We start from the raw sequence: 15,650 nt of genomic DNA on the forward strand, positions 1-15,650 counted from the left end.
GCCTGGGGCTGGGATGGGGGTGTGCCTAAGGAGTTTCTTTGAGTGATAAAATATTCTAAATCTGATTGTGGTGACAGTTGTACAATGTGATTAACATATGAAAATCCACTGAGCTATACAATTTATTTATTTTTTTAATTCAAATTTTTTTTGGCCACACCGCGTGACTTGTGGAATCTTACTTTCCCCACCAGGGATTGAACCTGGGGCCTTGGCAGTATGAGAGCATGGAGTTCTAATCACTGGACTGCCAGGGAATTGCCTGAACTGTACAGTTTAAATGGCTGAATTGTACGGTATGTGAATTCTGTGTCCATAAAGTTGTTGAAAAATTGCTTTGGGAAAAAAAAAAAAGCTTCAGGCTATGTTTTGGTGGGAGACTGTATGAGTCTTGGGCATGGTGTGGGCTGAGAGGAAAGGAAGGATCTAGAAGGCCCACAAAGGTGGCTTAGCCATCTCGACAACGGGCCTTCTGTCAACACCACTTGCAGAAACTTCCCACGTTTTCCTGGTTAGTAGGAAGTGCTCAGCAAATGTCCATTGTTATTTTTATGGCAATCCTGTTGAAAGTTGAATCAGATCCATTCGCTCCTCCTTGGAGACTTTCTGTGCCTCCCATCTCACTGGGAGTAAAAGTGAAGTCCTTACTGTGGCCCCTAAGGTCCTGCTGGGACGGTCCCTCCCCTTCCATTCTCTGGATGTCTACCCCCTATTCAGTGGCTCTGGCCACCCTGGCCTCCTTCAAGCTCCTCCCATATTCTGAGCACAGTCCTACCTCAGGGCCTTTGCACTTGCTGTTTGCTCTTCCCCAAAGGCCACATGGCTCCTTCCTCACCTCCTTTAGATCCTTATTCAAATGTCACCTCCTCAGTGAGTCTGTGAAGCCTCCCTATCACCTTATGAATGACTGCACCTCCCCCATCTCACACATGGAATCCTGCTTTTTTCTCCATCACATCACCATTATGGCACATCAGATCTTTCATTTTTTTTGAAAACATAGTTATTATTTATTTATTTGGCTGCATCAGGTCTTAATCATGGCACGTGGTGGCATCATTGTGTCACACGGGATCTTTTGTTGTGGCTCACAGACTCTCCAGTTGTCGCGTGTAGGCATAATTGCTCCATGGCATGTGGGATCTTAGTTCCCTGCATTGCAGGGTGATTCTCAACCACTGGATCATCAGGGAAATCCCTAAATCTTTCACTTCTTTGCTTGGGTTATTGTCACCTCTCTCCCTAGAGACTCATGAGGGCAGAGACCTGCCTCTCCTGTTCCCTGCTCACTACTCAGCGCCTACTGGAGTCCCTGGCATGTGACATATGTACTGAATGAAGGAAAGAATTCAAGTTCATTTCCTTTTGATGCACTTGCTGCAGCGTTAGAGCCATGGCCCCTCCTCAGTCCCTCCAGTGTCACCCACTTGGCACGAGAGATGCTGGCAAATAAACTCTGATCATCCGTTTGGGGAAAGAAGTGCAGGGTACTGTGGGGACGCCGGAGGGCACACCGTGTGGAGCCTAGAACATTCCAAAAGAAGCTTCCAGAGAGGGTGACATTTGGGCTCAGCTGTGATGAGAGCGGGGGCGAGGCTGAGACTGGGGTGGGAAGTGGAAAAAGGAGGGCATTCCAGACTCAGGGGGATGGAGTGCACAAAAGCCTGGAGGTGTGAAACAGCTTGGGACATTCAGGAAACTTCCACCTGCTGCCCCAGCTCAGTGGCTCAGGCCGAAAACTCCCAGTCATCACTGACTCCTGTCTTTTTCTCACACCCCCACATCTGATCTGTCAGCTGGCTCTGCTTTCAAAATATTCCCAGAGCCTGATCAACTCTCCTCACCTCTGCAAATACCATCATGATTTGCTTGGACTATTGCAGTAGCCAGCTCAACAGGCTTTCTACTTTGGCCCTCCCTGCCTCCTCTACATGTTCTTCTTGCCCAGGAAGCCTGTTAACACCTAAGTCAGCTCACATCCCTTCTCCTTGGCTCCCATCTCACTTGGAGTAAAAGCCAGATTCCTTTCCTTGGCCCAAAGGCCCTAAATAGTCTGCCCCTCAATACTTCTCACCTTTGACCCTCTTTCCCTCCCCCTCCAGCCACACTGGCCTCATTCCTATTTCTTGAATACACTATGAAAGTAGGAACCTGCCCCAGGGCCTTTGCGCTGGCTACTTTTTTCCTCTAGGGAATGCCCTAGTTGATGCCCTTGTCTCAGTCCAGTCTCTGCCCCTGTGTGGATGTCCCAGAGCAGCCTCCCCTGCCACCAGAGCTGCAGCCCCAGTTATTGCCTTCCCCAGGCCCTTAGTACAATTCGTCTTTCTTCAGTGGGATTAGTTCTGCCTGACATCAGGCTACAGGTTTGATTATGGAGCTCCCAAGGGCACAGTCTTTGCCTGTCTTGTTGCCAGCTCTCTCTGCAGTACCTGCACACAGAAGGCGCTGGAGGATTGTGTGTCTAGTGATTAAAGAAGTGAGACTGGAGTGGGAGGGGAGCAATGTGCAGGGGTGAGGCTGTCGAAAGTCTCCAACTGTTGAGCCGAGGAGCTGAGGGGTCTACTGGGGGAGGGGAGGGGCCTTGGAAAGAGTTATCAGGGTGGGAGGCCACCCAGCCGCCTCCTCTAGAAAACTGAAGGGCTTGAGGAGGAATATTCCATGCACCCAGGGTGCTGCCTCAGTCCTCATCCACTCACTCACTCACTCATTCATTCATTTGGCAAACAAATAGGTCTCCATGCCAGCCAACAAGTTGGCATGGGCATAAAGAAGGAGGCGGCCAGGACAGCAGTGTTTTCTTTTTTCAATCCTTGGCTGCACCGTGTGGTGTGTGGGATCTTAGCTCCCCACCAGGGATCGAACCTGTGCTCCCTGCAGTGGAAGCATGGAGTCCCAACCACTGGACTGCCACGGAAGTCCCCAGGGATAGCAATGTTAATAACAACATTTCATTTTACTTTTGGGCTTCCCAGATGGCACTCGTGGTAAAGAACTTACCTGCCAATTCAGGGGCCATTAAGAGATATGAGTTCGATCCCTGGATTGGGAAGATCCCCTGGAGGAGGTCACGGCAGCCCACTCCAGTATTCTCCCTTGGAGAATCCCATGAACAGAGGAGCCTGGTGGGCCACGGTCAATAGGATCGCAGAAAATTGGACCCGACTTTGAAGCAACTTGGCACGCACTTTGCTTTTTAAATTTTTTTATTTTTAATTGAAGGATAATTGCTTTGCAATATTGTGTTGGTTTCTGCCATATATCAACATGAATCAGCCACAGGTATCATATATCCCCTCCCTTTTGAACTTTCCTCTCACCTTCCACCTGCACTTCACCTTTATGTGTATTGTAATTTACCTACAGTCACATACACAGGTCTTATGAGTACAATCTGATGGGCTTTGACAAATGAACACACTTGTGCCAGCTCAATATCCCAGTTAAGATATACACTGTTTGTTTATCCCAGGAAATTCCCTTGCACCCCTTCCCGGTCAATCCGCCATCCCCAGGAAACCCTTAGTCTGTTTTCTTTCACTGTTTATTAATGTAGCCTGTTCTAGAGCACTGAATGGAATCGTACAGTTTGTATCTTTATAGAGTTCTTCATTTGCACAGAGCAATGATTTTGAGGTGCAATCATCCTATTGAATGTATCAATAGTTCATTGATTTATTTTTCTTTTTGGCTGCACCCTGCAGGATGTGGGATCTTAGTTCCCTGGCCAGTGATCCAACCTGGGCCCCGGGCAGTGGCAGCTCGGAGTCTTAACCATTGGACTACCAGGGAAGTCCCAATCATTGCTTTAAAAAATTTTTTTTATTTATTAATTTTCATTTTTGGTTGCACTGGTCTTCATGGCTGTGTGGGCTTTTCAGTTTTCTCTAGGAGAGTAGGGGCTAAATTCTAGCTGCGGTGCGCAGGCTTCTCATCCTGGTGGCTTCCCCTTGTTGCGGAGCGTAGGCTTTAGGATGAATGGGCTTCGGTAGTTGTGGCTCCCGGGCTCTAGAGCACAGGCTCAATAGTTGTGGCCCATGGGTTTCGTTTTTCCGCAGCATGTGAGATCTTCCCAGATCAGGGGTTGAATCCGGGTCTCCTGCTTTGGCAGGCAGATTCTTTACACCACTGAGCTAGGTCTGCCTACAGAATCTGAAGCATCAGCTCCACCATGGAGATACTGTCTGCCTATCATTTATTTATTTGTCTTTGATCATCATGTATGTAAAAGCCACAAAAATTGGAAGCTACCTTAATGTTCACCGGTAGGTTAATAAATAGGGGTGCATCTATCCCAGGAAATATTATACACCTGTTTAAAGAAATGAGAAAGAGCCATGGACTGACAGAGGAAAAGCTCTAAGATGTATTGTTGACTGAAAAAAGCAAGTTGCAGAATAATAAATACAGTGAGAGAGAACTTCCCTGGTGGTGCAGTGATTAAGACTCCATGCTTCCATTGCAGGGGACATGGGTTGATCCCTGAGTTGGGGAACTAAGATCCACATGCGCCAATAATAATGATAATAAAAATAAACAATCTCATTGACCACCAGTTGCAAGGGAGGTTGGTAATGATGCATTTTAGGTGAGCGCATTTCTGTCTCAGACAAAACTGGAGTTCTACGTACGACTAAGGAAGGAGAGAATTGATGTTGAACAATAAATCTCTGCATTTTAAGTTAAGCCCACTCAGGAAAGATCCTGAACATTGGACTCAGTTCCTTGCCCTCTGTACTCTGGGCAGAAGAGAGCCATGGGAGACTTTGAAGCAAGGTAGGCTATGTAAGGGGGCTTCCCTGGTGGCTCAGCAGTAAAGAATCTGCCTGCAATGCAGAAGCCACAGGAGACACAGTTTTGATCCCCGGGTGGGGAAGATCCACTGGAGGAGGCCATGGCAACCGACTCCAGTATTCTTGCCAGGAGAATCTCATGGACAGAGGAGCCTGGTGGGCTACCGTCCAGGCGGTTGCAAAGAGTCGGACACGACTGAAGCGACTTAGCACGCATGCACACACAGGTTATCTGGACCCCTCCCAGCAGTCACTTTTTAGAATTGCCTGGGGCCCAGGGACCCTCAAAAGATTTGGAGATAGAATTTATGGAGTCCGTGAACTTGGATAAGGAAAAGAGATCGCCTGCTTCCCTGGTGGCTCAGTGGTAAAGAATCTGCCTGCCAATGCAGGAGACACAGATTTGATCCCTGATCCGGGAAGATCCCACATTCCTTGGAGCAACTAAGCCTGTCCGCCTCAACTATTGAGACTGTGATCTAGAACCTGGAAGCCCCAACTACTGAAGCCTGGGCCCCTAGAGCCTGTGCTTCGCAACAAGAGAAGCCACTGCAATGAGAAGCCCATACACCACTACAGAGCAGGCCTAAAGTAAGCAAGTGTTAGTCACTCAGGCACGCCTGACTCTTTGCGACCCCATGGACTGCAGCCCACCAGGCTCCTCTGTCCATGAGGTTTTCCAGGCAAGGATACTGGAGTAGGTTGCCATTTCCTTCTCCAGGGAATCTTCCCGACCCAGGGATCGAACCCAGGTCTCCTGCACTGCAGGCAGATTCTTTACCGACTGAGCTACAAGGAAAGCCCCAACAGAGTAGGCCTCACTCGCTGCAACTAGAGTAAAGCCCTTGCGGGATCAAAGACCCAGCATAGCCAAAAATCAATAGCAAAATAAAATTATTTTATCTTTTTTTTTAAAATTATTTTAAAAAAGAAAAAGAAACTGCATCTTTCTTTTCAGTAACCTCCAACTAAAATCCAACATTTCATTCTGTTTTTGTGGCAGGTTGTATTTTCTGCAGAAAACACAGAGACAGGCCTCTGTAGACAGGCCTTCCAATTTTGTACAAAGATGGGCCTCTGTCATTGGATAGAGGCCAAGGAACTGAGTCCAGTGTTCACCATCTTTCCTGCCTGGGGGCTTAACTTAAAAAGTAAGATCTTCAAGATCTTGCCACTTCCCCATTAAAAGATGAAGTTTGTGTCTCTCCCCCTTGAGCCTGTTTGACTACCTTGCCCAATAGGGTTCAATGAAAGTGATGTTATGTGAGCTCTGGGGCTAGGTTATAAAAATGCCATGTACTTAGTTCTGCCTTGTTCTCTCTGGACAAACTCTTAGAACTCAGCGTCCATGCTGTGAGGAAGCCCACGAGTGCGTGGAGAAGGCTGCGTGGGGAGGACTTGAGGTCCCCCTACCCCGTCCCAGCTGAGCTGCTGCCCAACAGCCAGTTCCAACTTGCCAACCAGGTGAGTGAGCCATCTTGATAATGGGTTCCCCGACTCCCAGAGGAGCTGTCTCACCTGTTGCCTCATGGATCCGAGATGAGCTGTTTTCACTGAGCCCCACCCCAAATGTAGATTCAAGAGCAAAGTAAATGATTGCTATTGTTTTAAGCTACCGAGTTTTGCAGAGGTTTACTCCATATCAGTGGATAACTCATATAGTTACGAATGTAGGTGACAACCCACATTAGCAATACCTGTGTCGTATTGGCAATACCTGTAACTTTGTTTATTCTGGAATCTCTTATCCTACTGCTAGAAATCACAGCTATTTCCAAACCATACCAGAGCTGTTGCAGATGTTTGAACTATTGTTTCAATTCCACTTTGGAATTATAGAACCTACTAGTTCTTCTCCCTTAATACATGAATAAAGAAGCATGGGATTTCCCTGGAGGTCCAGTGGTTTAAGACTCCAAGCTTCCAATTCAGGGGATGTGGGTTCGATCCCTGGGCAGGAAACTAAGATCCCACATGCCAAGTGGTGAAGGGAAAATTTAAAAAGAGAGAATTCCAGAATGAGATAATGGTGGTTGAGACTCGATATTGGTCCCATAGTGCAGCAGGAAGCCCCCAAGACGGCTGCTAAAAATCCCCATTCTTGGCATTCCCACACAACTACATTACATTTATATATGTAAGTGATGGGAAATTAGAGACATAACTACAAAAATAGTTAATGACCTAAAGGACAACAACTTTGGGGATTGTCTTTCTACTTGAAAAACCATCATTTCATACGGTATTGATTTCAGACTAGTCAACATCTAACTTAACTGGTACGGACACTCTCAATCAGTAATAAACAGAAAGTCAAGGGATTAATAGATACACATCACCATATATAAAATGAACAATGATGACCTACGGAATAGCACAAGGAACTATATTTAATACTTTGTAATAACGTACAATGGAAAAGAATGTGAAAAAGAATATATATATATATAGCTGAATTGCTTTCCCGTATATCTGAAACTAATACAACTTTGTAAATCAACTATACTTCAATTAAAAAATAAAATTAGAAGGCTAAAAATAATATAAATAAGCAAAATGTAATTTCGTAAGCATTTTAAATCTTAAGAATTACAGAAATAGTTATATAATAAAATCCATCAAGGAACCTCCCTGGTGGTCCAATGGTTAAGACTCCATACTCCCAAGGCAGGGGGCACGGGTTTGATCCCTGGTCGGAGAACTAAGATCCCACACGCTAAAACAGTGTGGCTAGAAAACCAAAACCAAAAATCATCAATAATATACTCAAAAATAAAAGTAAGTCAAAGATACGTTCCCCTAGAAGGCATGCCTGCTTAGTTGCTTCAGTCCGACTCTTTGTGACCCTATGGACCATAGCCCACCAAGCTCCTCTGTCCCTGGGGATTCTCCAGGCAAGAATACTGGAGTGGGTTGCCATTTCCTTCTCCAGGGGATCTTCCCAACCCAGGAAATTGAACCCACGTCTCTTGCATCTGCATTGGCAGGCAGATTCTTTACCACTAGCGCCACCTGGAAAGCCCTCTTGTGGAATAGTGAACTCACTCGGTCGTGTCCGACTCTTTGCGACCCCGTGGACTGTAGCCCGCCAGGCTCCTCTGTCCATGGGATTCTCCAGGCAAGAATACTGGAGTGGGTTGCCGTTAATAGGGGTTGACAAATAGCAGGCTTCTGGCCATAACCAGCCCATAATCTGTTTTTATAAGTAAAGTTTTATTGAAACACATTCTTTTATGTATTGTCTATGGCTCTTTTCTTTTTTTTTAATTGAAGTATAGTTAATTTACAATTTTTTGTAAATACATATGCATACATGTATATGAATTCTTTCTCAGATTCTTTTCCATTATAGGTTACAGATATTGCATAGGGTTCCCTGTGCTGTACAGTAGGTCTTTGTTGTTTATCTAGTTTATGTACCGTAGTGTGTATATGCTAATCTCAAACTCCTGATTTATCTCCCCTCCCCTGCCCCGTGGGTCTTCTTTCACTTCAAGATCAGAGTCAAGTGGTGCTGATACAGGCCATACGACGGCAAAGTCTAAAATATTTTTTCTGGCCTTTATAGACAAAACATTTGCCTCCCCATCCCTAGAGTGTCAGAGGATACTTAGGTGGGCTTCTTAGTGCCTAAAGCTGTACTATGGCTGCTTCCCATCACTTACGTATGTAAATGTAATATAGTTGTGTAGGAAACGCCAAGGATGGGGATTCTTAGGGGCTATCTTGGGGGCTGCCTGCTGCGATCTGGGACCAGTATCACATGGGGCGCAAATAGCTGACTATTATCCAGCCCCGTTTGTGACACTCAACCTAGCTTTCAAAGCTATGGTTGAAATGTTCCTCACCCCTGTCCCTCACCAGCCCATAACATTCCTGACCACGCCCCGGGGGACCTGCTCTGTTCCCCGTGACCTTGATGACCTTTCTGCATCCATCTGGTTGTCCTCATGTCACCTTCTGGCTTTGGGCTTGTGTGTCTGCATATCTGCTATTAATTTAAATGAGACAGAGTCTACCTTCCGAAGGCAGAGAATGAAAAGTTGCGGGTTTTAGCATATAGGGACAAGAATGCATGCCTACAATGCTCTGTTGGTTTGATGAAGGCATCTCATCAAGGATGCCTTTCAGGAATTCAGAGCTGGCGGTTAAAACGAGATTAGCAGAGAGGAGAATTCAAGGAGCATGATTACATTGCAGATTGGGGCCGCAGGGCACAAGGGCCCAGTTTTGGTTTTGTTTAAATCTGGTGCTGGATAATTGGTGCATATACGTAGAATTAATTCATGAAGCTGTTCACTTCTGAAATATGTTCTCTTATATGTATGCACTTGGCTGATGTTGTTGTTCGGGTGCCAAGTCGTGTCTGACTCTTTTCGACCCCGTGGACTGCAGCATGCCAGGCTCCTCTGTCCTCTACTATTTCTCAGAGTTTGCTCAAACTCAGGTCCATGGAATTGGACATGCTTATATTGATAGTCCAATATAAACTTTAAAAAAATTCGATTGTCAAGGAGACAAATTATCCAAGAACTCCTTAGTGTCTCAAGCTTTTTCGATTCAGTGTCTTTAGACACTGTGCCACCGAGGCTGTGTGGCTCTGGGCAAGTTACTTAACCTCTTTGACCCGTAATTTGTGCATGTGTAAAAGGAAGGTAATGCTTATCGAGCAACATTGCCTGAGATAACCAGAGGCAGCCTGAGTCACTGTCACAGAGGATGTTGAAGACATATCACTGCTGCGTTTGTCACGTGTTGTGCTTAGCCACTCAGTCCTGTCTGACTTTGTGTGACCTCATGGGCTGTAGCCCGCCAGGCTCCTCTGTCCATGGGGATTCTCCATGGCCCTAATACCGGAATGGGTTGCCATGCCCTCCTCCGGGATCTTCCCAACCCAGGGATCGAACCCAGGTCTCCCGAATTGCAAGTAGATGGATCCTTTACCATCTGAGCCACCAGGGAAGCCCATAGGTTTTGTCATAGTTGTGATAAATGGATAAAGATATGGAAAATGCAGAACTGCCATGCCAATAAATGGATAAGTCACAAGGCAGAACTACAACGGATTCCCAACCTGTGGGAAAGCTTTTACCCTCCTTCTTTAAAAAAAAAAAAAAAGTATTTATTTATTTGGCTTCACTGGGTCTTACTTGTAGCACATGGGATCTTTAGTCAAGGCATGTGGGATCTAGTTCCCTGACCAGGAATCGAACCCAGGCCCTCTGCAATGGGAGAGAGGAGTCTTAGACACTGGACCACCAGGGAAATCCCTTTACCCTCCTTCTTAATTCTTTTAGTAGTACGTTTTGCTTTCTGAAATGATCTATCCCTTTATTTATTGACTTGTTTACTCTCTCACCCCTCCCCTCATCCCCTGGAATGAGCGCATTTTGTTCATTGCTGCATCTCCAGCGCCCAGAACTATGCCAGCCGTGTAGCAGGTGGTCAATAAATGTTTAGTGACTCAGTGAGTGAATACAGAAATGACAATGAGACTCAGTTTTTCACTGACCAAGAGGAAAACTCTAATAAATTTGATAACATTCCATAGGGAGGATGTGTAACACAAACTCTACCGTATCATCCATTTTGTAAACGAGTGGAAGTTGTTTGCCTTTCCAGAAACTGACTTGGCACTCTTACCCAGTAATTCTGTTTCCGGGACTCTATGGGAAGGACCCTTGTGGCTCAGACTGCAATATAAGACATTCAAGTTCAGTCCCTGGTTTGGAAAGATCCCCTGGAGAAGGGAATAGATACCCACTCCAGTATTCTTGCCAGGAGAATCCCATGGACAGAAGAGCCTGGTGGGCTACAGTCCATGGGGTCACAAAAAGTCAGACATGACTGAGCAGCTTTCACTTTTCTTTCATGGGAAGGACATAACCTTAAGATCTGCAGGAAAGCTGATGCACAAAGATTTTCTCTGTTGCATTATTTGTATCAGTAAAAAAAAAATAGATGCAAAAGATATTTGTAATCATAAGTTGAAATATTTATAGTAATAATAAGCTTTAGAGGAAAGGTTCTGTAAAGTATGGGATAGCAACGTTATGGAATGTTATGCAATCATTTTAAGTGAAAGGGGAACACGTTTTTATGATGGACTAAATCAAAATAAGCAGAATGCAGAAGTGCTGTGTAATGTATTCTCACCATGAAATGGAAGAAAATTATTCAACTTGGAATTAATGGAAGGCTCCAGAGCCAATAATGGAGACAGAATCACCAGAGGTTTTGCTTTTCCACCTTTCGCTTATCTGTAGTTCCCAAACTCGCTCCAGACCATGCATGGATGCAATTTTTTCTTTTTCTTTTTGATGATCACAAAGCAAGAAAATCATTTTCAGAACCAAGGGTTTACTCCCGCTGACCGGTCAAGGATTCAGTTCTGGAGATGGTGGAACAAATCCAAAATGCAGAGATGGCGCTGGGTGTAAACATAATTATCCCAGAGAACACTTGGCAAGGAACCAAATGTCCAACCAGAGGCAAGTGAGGAAGTAAACCCTACTCCACCCATAGAAACCTAGGCAGGCATCAAAAGTGATGTTTACGAGCAGCCTGAAGCACCATGGCAAATGTTTATGTGGAGAGCCGTGTGCAAAACAGCAAGATATAAATGAAACATGCAAAGAAGAAAACGACATATGTAATATCATCCCCTCTGCATATTTGTGTAGTCATTTATGTGTATATATACACAGGCACACATATATGTACATAGAGAGGATTTTATGTATATATGGTGGCTTAGTCGCTAAGTTGTGTCGGACTCTTGCAACCCCATGGGCTATAGCCCGCCAGGCTCCTCTGTCCATGGGATCCTCCAGGCAAGAATATTGGAGTGGGTTGCCATTTCCTTCTCCAATATAGATATATATAGGGGCACAGAGGGGGTTTTATATCCCCGCAGAAAACAGTGGGATGAGTAAATATAAATGTGTATTATGTTTAAATTATAAATATATATTAAATATAATATTATATAAACACATATTAATATTTTGTAGATTTATATTTTAAATAGTGTATTTATAAGAAATGTATATATATTTATATATATGAAATTAAGAGACAAAAACAGGATGCCAACCACCTAATTTAACAAAGATAAAACCCTTAAAAATAAATATGTCAATTTACAAAACATTTCTGCCAATTAAAAGTAAACCATGCAGAAATGAAAAAAAATATGTCAGAACACTATTCCTGGTTATTTCTTGGTGGTAGACCCCCTGGGGGTTAATCTTGCCCTTTCCACTTTATGAGCTTCCCTGTGGCTCAGCTGGTAAAGAATCCACCCGCAATGTGGGAGACCTGGGTTCGATCCCTGGCTTGGGAAGATCCCCTGGAGAAAGGAAAGGCTACCCACTCCAGTATTCTGTCCTGGAGAATTCCATGGACTGTGTAAGCCATGGGGTGGCAAAGAGTCAGACACGACTGAGCGACTTTCAGAATTCAAAAACTTTGGATTCTTTTACACACAGCTGTTCAATGAGACTGTGTTCAAGTTCATAGAGAAAGTCCCTTGGTCACTCGATGTCTTTCCTAGGGGACCCACTCTTTTTGTCGAGTGTGTTTCCTCACAGTGTCTTCTCCCCCTATACTCTCCCACATATTTAAGTCTTCATAAATATACCCTTTTGTAGGGGTTTTTTCACCTGAATATCACGTAGTGTCCCAGATGAACTGTCCAGCAACTTGCTTTTCTCACTTAATAGGCCTCAGAGAACTTAATCTGTCACCAGCCCTGTTTTGCGATTTTAATCTGCTGCGTCACATTTCATAGCAGGGTGAGTCTCAGTTTATTTGATCATTCCTACTGGCGGCGCCTAGGTGGTTCCCAGTGCTTTGGCTGTGACACACAACAGCGCTGTGAACATCTTGCGGGTTGAAGGTCTTCTCCAGGGGAGATTCCGAGCAGTGAAATGATAGCACGAAGAGGACACGCATTAAAAGGCTAAGGAGCCCTGCCAGCGACCCTCTCCTCTTCCTCCTTTTTTGTAATCATCAGGCTTTCCGTTTTGAGCCTGTGTTTTCATGAAAACAAACACACAGTATGATTTGGAAGAATGCAAATTTGCACGTCATTTTCTGGGCTTCCCTGGTGGCTCAGTAAAGAATCTTCCTGCAGTGTGGGAGACCCGGGGTTCAATCCCTGGATCAGGAAGATTCCTGGAGAAGGAAATGGCAACCCACTCCAGCGTTCTGGCCTGGAGAATCCCATGGACAGATGAGCCTGGAGGGCTACACTCTCATAAAGAGTGGGACACGACTGAGAGACTAACAGTTTCTGGGAACCAGTCACAGACGTTCCTGGGCTGACGGATAAGGCTCCTGTGTCTCCCTGCAGTGAGCATCCAGTGTGTTGAGGGTGACCTGGTCCTGTCTCAGGTCATCAGTTTTAAATATGGCAGTGTGTACATGTCAATCCCAATGTATCCCTCCTCCCCACCTTTCCGCTTTGGTAACCATAAGTTTTCTAAGTCTGTCTGTTTCGCAAGTAAGCTCATTAGTATCATTTTTAAAGATTCCACGTATAAGTGATATCATACTTATGATAAGTATCATTATGATAAATCATATGACCTCCAATATAAAAACAAACAAAAACAAAACAAAAACCCCACAAGTAAAAACAAACAATCTGGGACTCGAGATTGGCATCTGAAGATGGGCCAGTCTTGTGGGACCAAGCCCTCAACCTGTGGAGTCTGTGCTGACTCTGGGTAGTTAGTGAAGTGAATTGTTGAACACCCAGCTGGTATCTGGAGAATTGGTGGGTGTGGGGCGTGGCATTGAGGGGGAGAAACCATACATATTGGTGCCACAAGTGTGAGTGGAGACAGTTTTCCTTTGCCCCCTTTTTACTCACATGAATATACTGATAAACTACTTCAAGCACACAGAAAAATCAGAAGTATTATACGATGACTATTGCATACCCATCCTTCAGAGTCGTCGTAGAATTTTCATTCAGTTTGCTTTCTGGCTTATCTTCCCATCCACTTTTTACACTGAGATGTAATTGGCATACAACATTGGTTAAGATGAGGTGTACAATATGATGACCTGATACGTTGATCTGTTGCAGCGTGATTACTATTGGAGCGTTAGCTAACACCTTTATCATATCTCTTGATGATCATTTCTGTTTTTGTGGTGGGAACAATTAAAATCCACTCTTGGGAGTTCCCTGGTGAGCAGCGCTTAGGATTCCAGGCTTTCACTGCTGTGACCCAGGTTTAATCCCCACCTGGGGAACTGAGATCCTGCAAGCCTCGAGGTGTAGCCAAAAAGTAAATGAATAAACAATAAATAAAATCCAGTCTCTTAGCAACTTTGAAGTTTGTGATCCAGGATTGTTGTCTGCATTCACTACACTGTACATTGGATCTCCAGGACTTATTTATCTACCGGCTGCAATTTTATTATTTTTTTCAAGTCAGATTTACTCAGCCCTAATTTACATAATAATCATCCAATTCCATACAATAAAACACAGCCTTTTAAAGTACAGCCTGCAATGCGGGAGACCCGGGTTCGATCCCTGGGTCGGGAAGATCCCCTGGAGAAGGAAATGGCAACCCACTCCAGTACTCTTGCCTGAAAATTCCTTGGACAGAGGAACCTCGTAGGCTACAGTCCATGGGGTCACAAAGAGTCGGACACAACTGAGCACTTCACTCACTCAACTTTTAAAGCATATGGTTCAATGAATTTGTTTCCATTTACCTACTCACAGCTCTATTGATGTATACTTAACATACAGGAAACTGTACATATTCGAAAGTGCCCAATTTGCTAAGCTTTGATACGTGTACCCCTGTGAAGCCATCACCACAAGCAAGATGGTGACCACATCATCACCCCGAAAGTTTCCTGTGTCCCTTTGTAAATCCTCCTTCTACCCCACCCCACCCTCATCCCCAGGCACCCAATGACCTGCTTTCTGTCACTGCAGGTTAGTCTGCATTTTTTCTAGACTTCTATATAAATGGAAGCATACAGAATGTTCTATTTTTTTTTTTTTTTGGTCTGGCTTTTTTTTGCTCAGCAGAATTATTTTGAGGTTTGTCCACATTTTTGGGTGCTTCAGAAGTTCATTCCTTTTTATTGTCCAGCAGTATTCCATGGTCCGGTGGTGCCAGACTTTGTTGATTCAATTGCCTGTTGATGAACATCTGGGGTGCCTCTCCTAGTTGCTTATGGGGCTGCTCTTATGGCTCAGCTGATAAGGAATCCGCCTGCAATGTGGGATACCTGGGTTCGATCCCTGGGCTGGGAAGATCCCCTGGAGAAGGGAACGGCTAACCACTCCAGTATTCTGACCTGGAGAATTCCATTCACCGTATAGTCCATGGGGTCGCAGAGTTGGACACAACTGAGCGACTTTCACTTCATTCACTTCACATCTCCTAGTTGCTTATAATAAATAATGCTGCTGTGACCATTCATGGGTTTTCCCATGGATATGTGCTTTTGTTTCTCTTGGGTAGAGACTCAGGAATATAATTGTTGGGTCATATGAGAAATGTAAATTTATCTATGGCTGTTCTGGGTCTTCATTGCCGCGAAGGTTTTCTGTAGTTGCAGAGAGTGGGTGCTCCGTTTCTCATTGCGGTAATTTTTCTTGCTTCAGAGCGCAGGCTCTAGGGCACATGGGCTTCAGTCATGGCGGCTCCCGGGATCTCGAGCACAGGCTCATTAGACGTGGCACACGAGCTTAGTTGTTCCACGGCATGTGGAATTCTTCCCAAATCGGGGAACGAACCCATGTCTCCTGCATTGGCAGGCGGATTCCTTACCACTGAGCCACCAGAGACGCCTATAAACTTAAATTAGTAAGAGTAGGGA

The 15,650-nt window shown here is 44.9% G+C and overlaps 1 protein-coding gene across 2 annotated transcripts in view; it reads left to right on the plus strand.

Moving 5' to 3' along the window:
• Positions 1–15,650, plus strand: part of SULT2B1 (sulfotransferase family 2B member 1) — an 84,166-nt gene that overhangs the window by 17,998 nt on the left and 50,518 nt on the right. For both annotated transcript variants that reach the window (XM_061388913.1, XM_061388914.1), the window contains exon 2: positions 6,127–6,254. The gene's annotated coding sequence lies outside the window, so the exon portion shown is untranslated. The remainder of the gene's footprint in view (positions 1–6,126; positions 6,255–15,650) is intronic.

Source organism: Bos javanicus, chromosome 18 (assembly GCF_032452875.1).
Source record: "Bos javanicus breed banteng chromosome 18, ARS-OSU_banteng_1.0, whole genome shotgun sequence".
In the NCBI taxonomy this organism is placed as follows: Eukaryota; Metazoa; Chordata; class Mammalia; order Artiodactyla; family Bovidae; genus Bos; species Bos javanicus.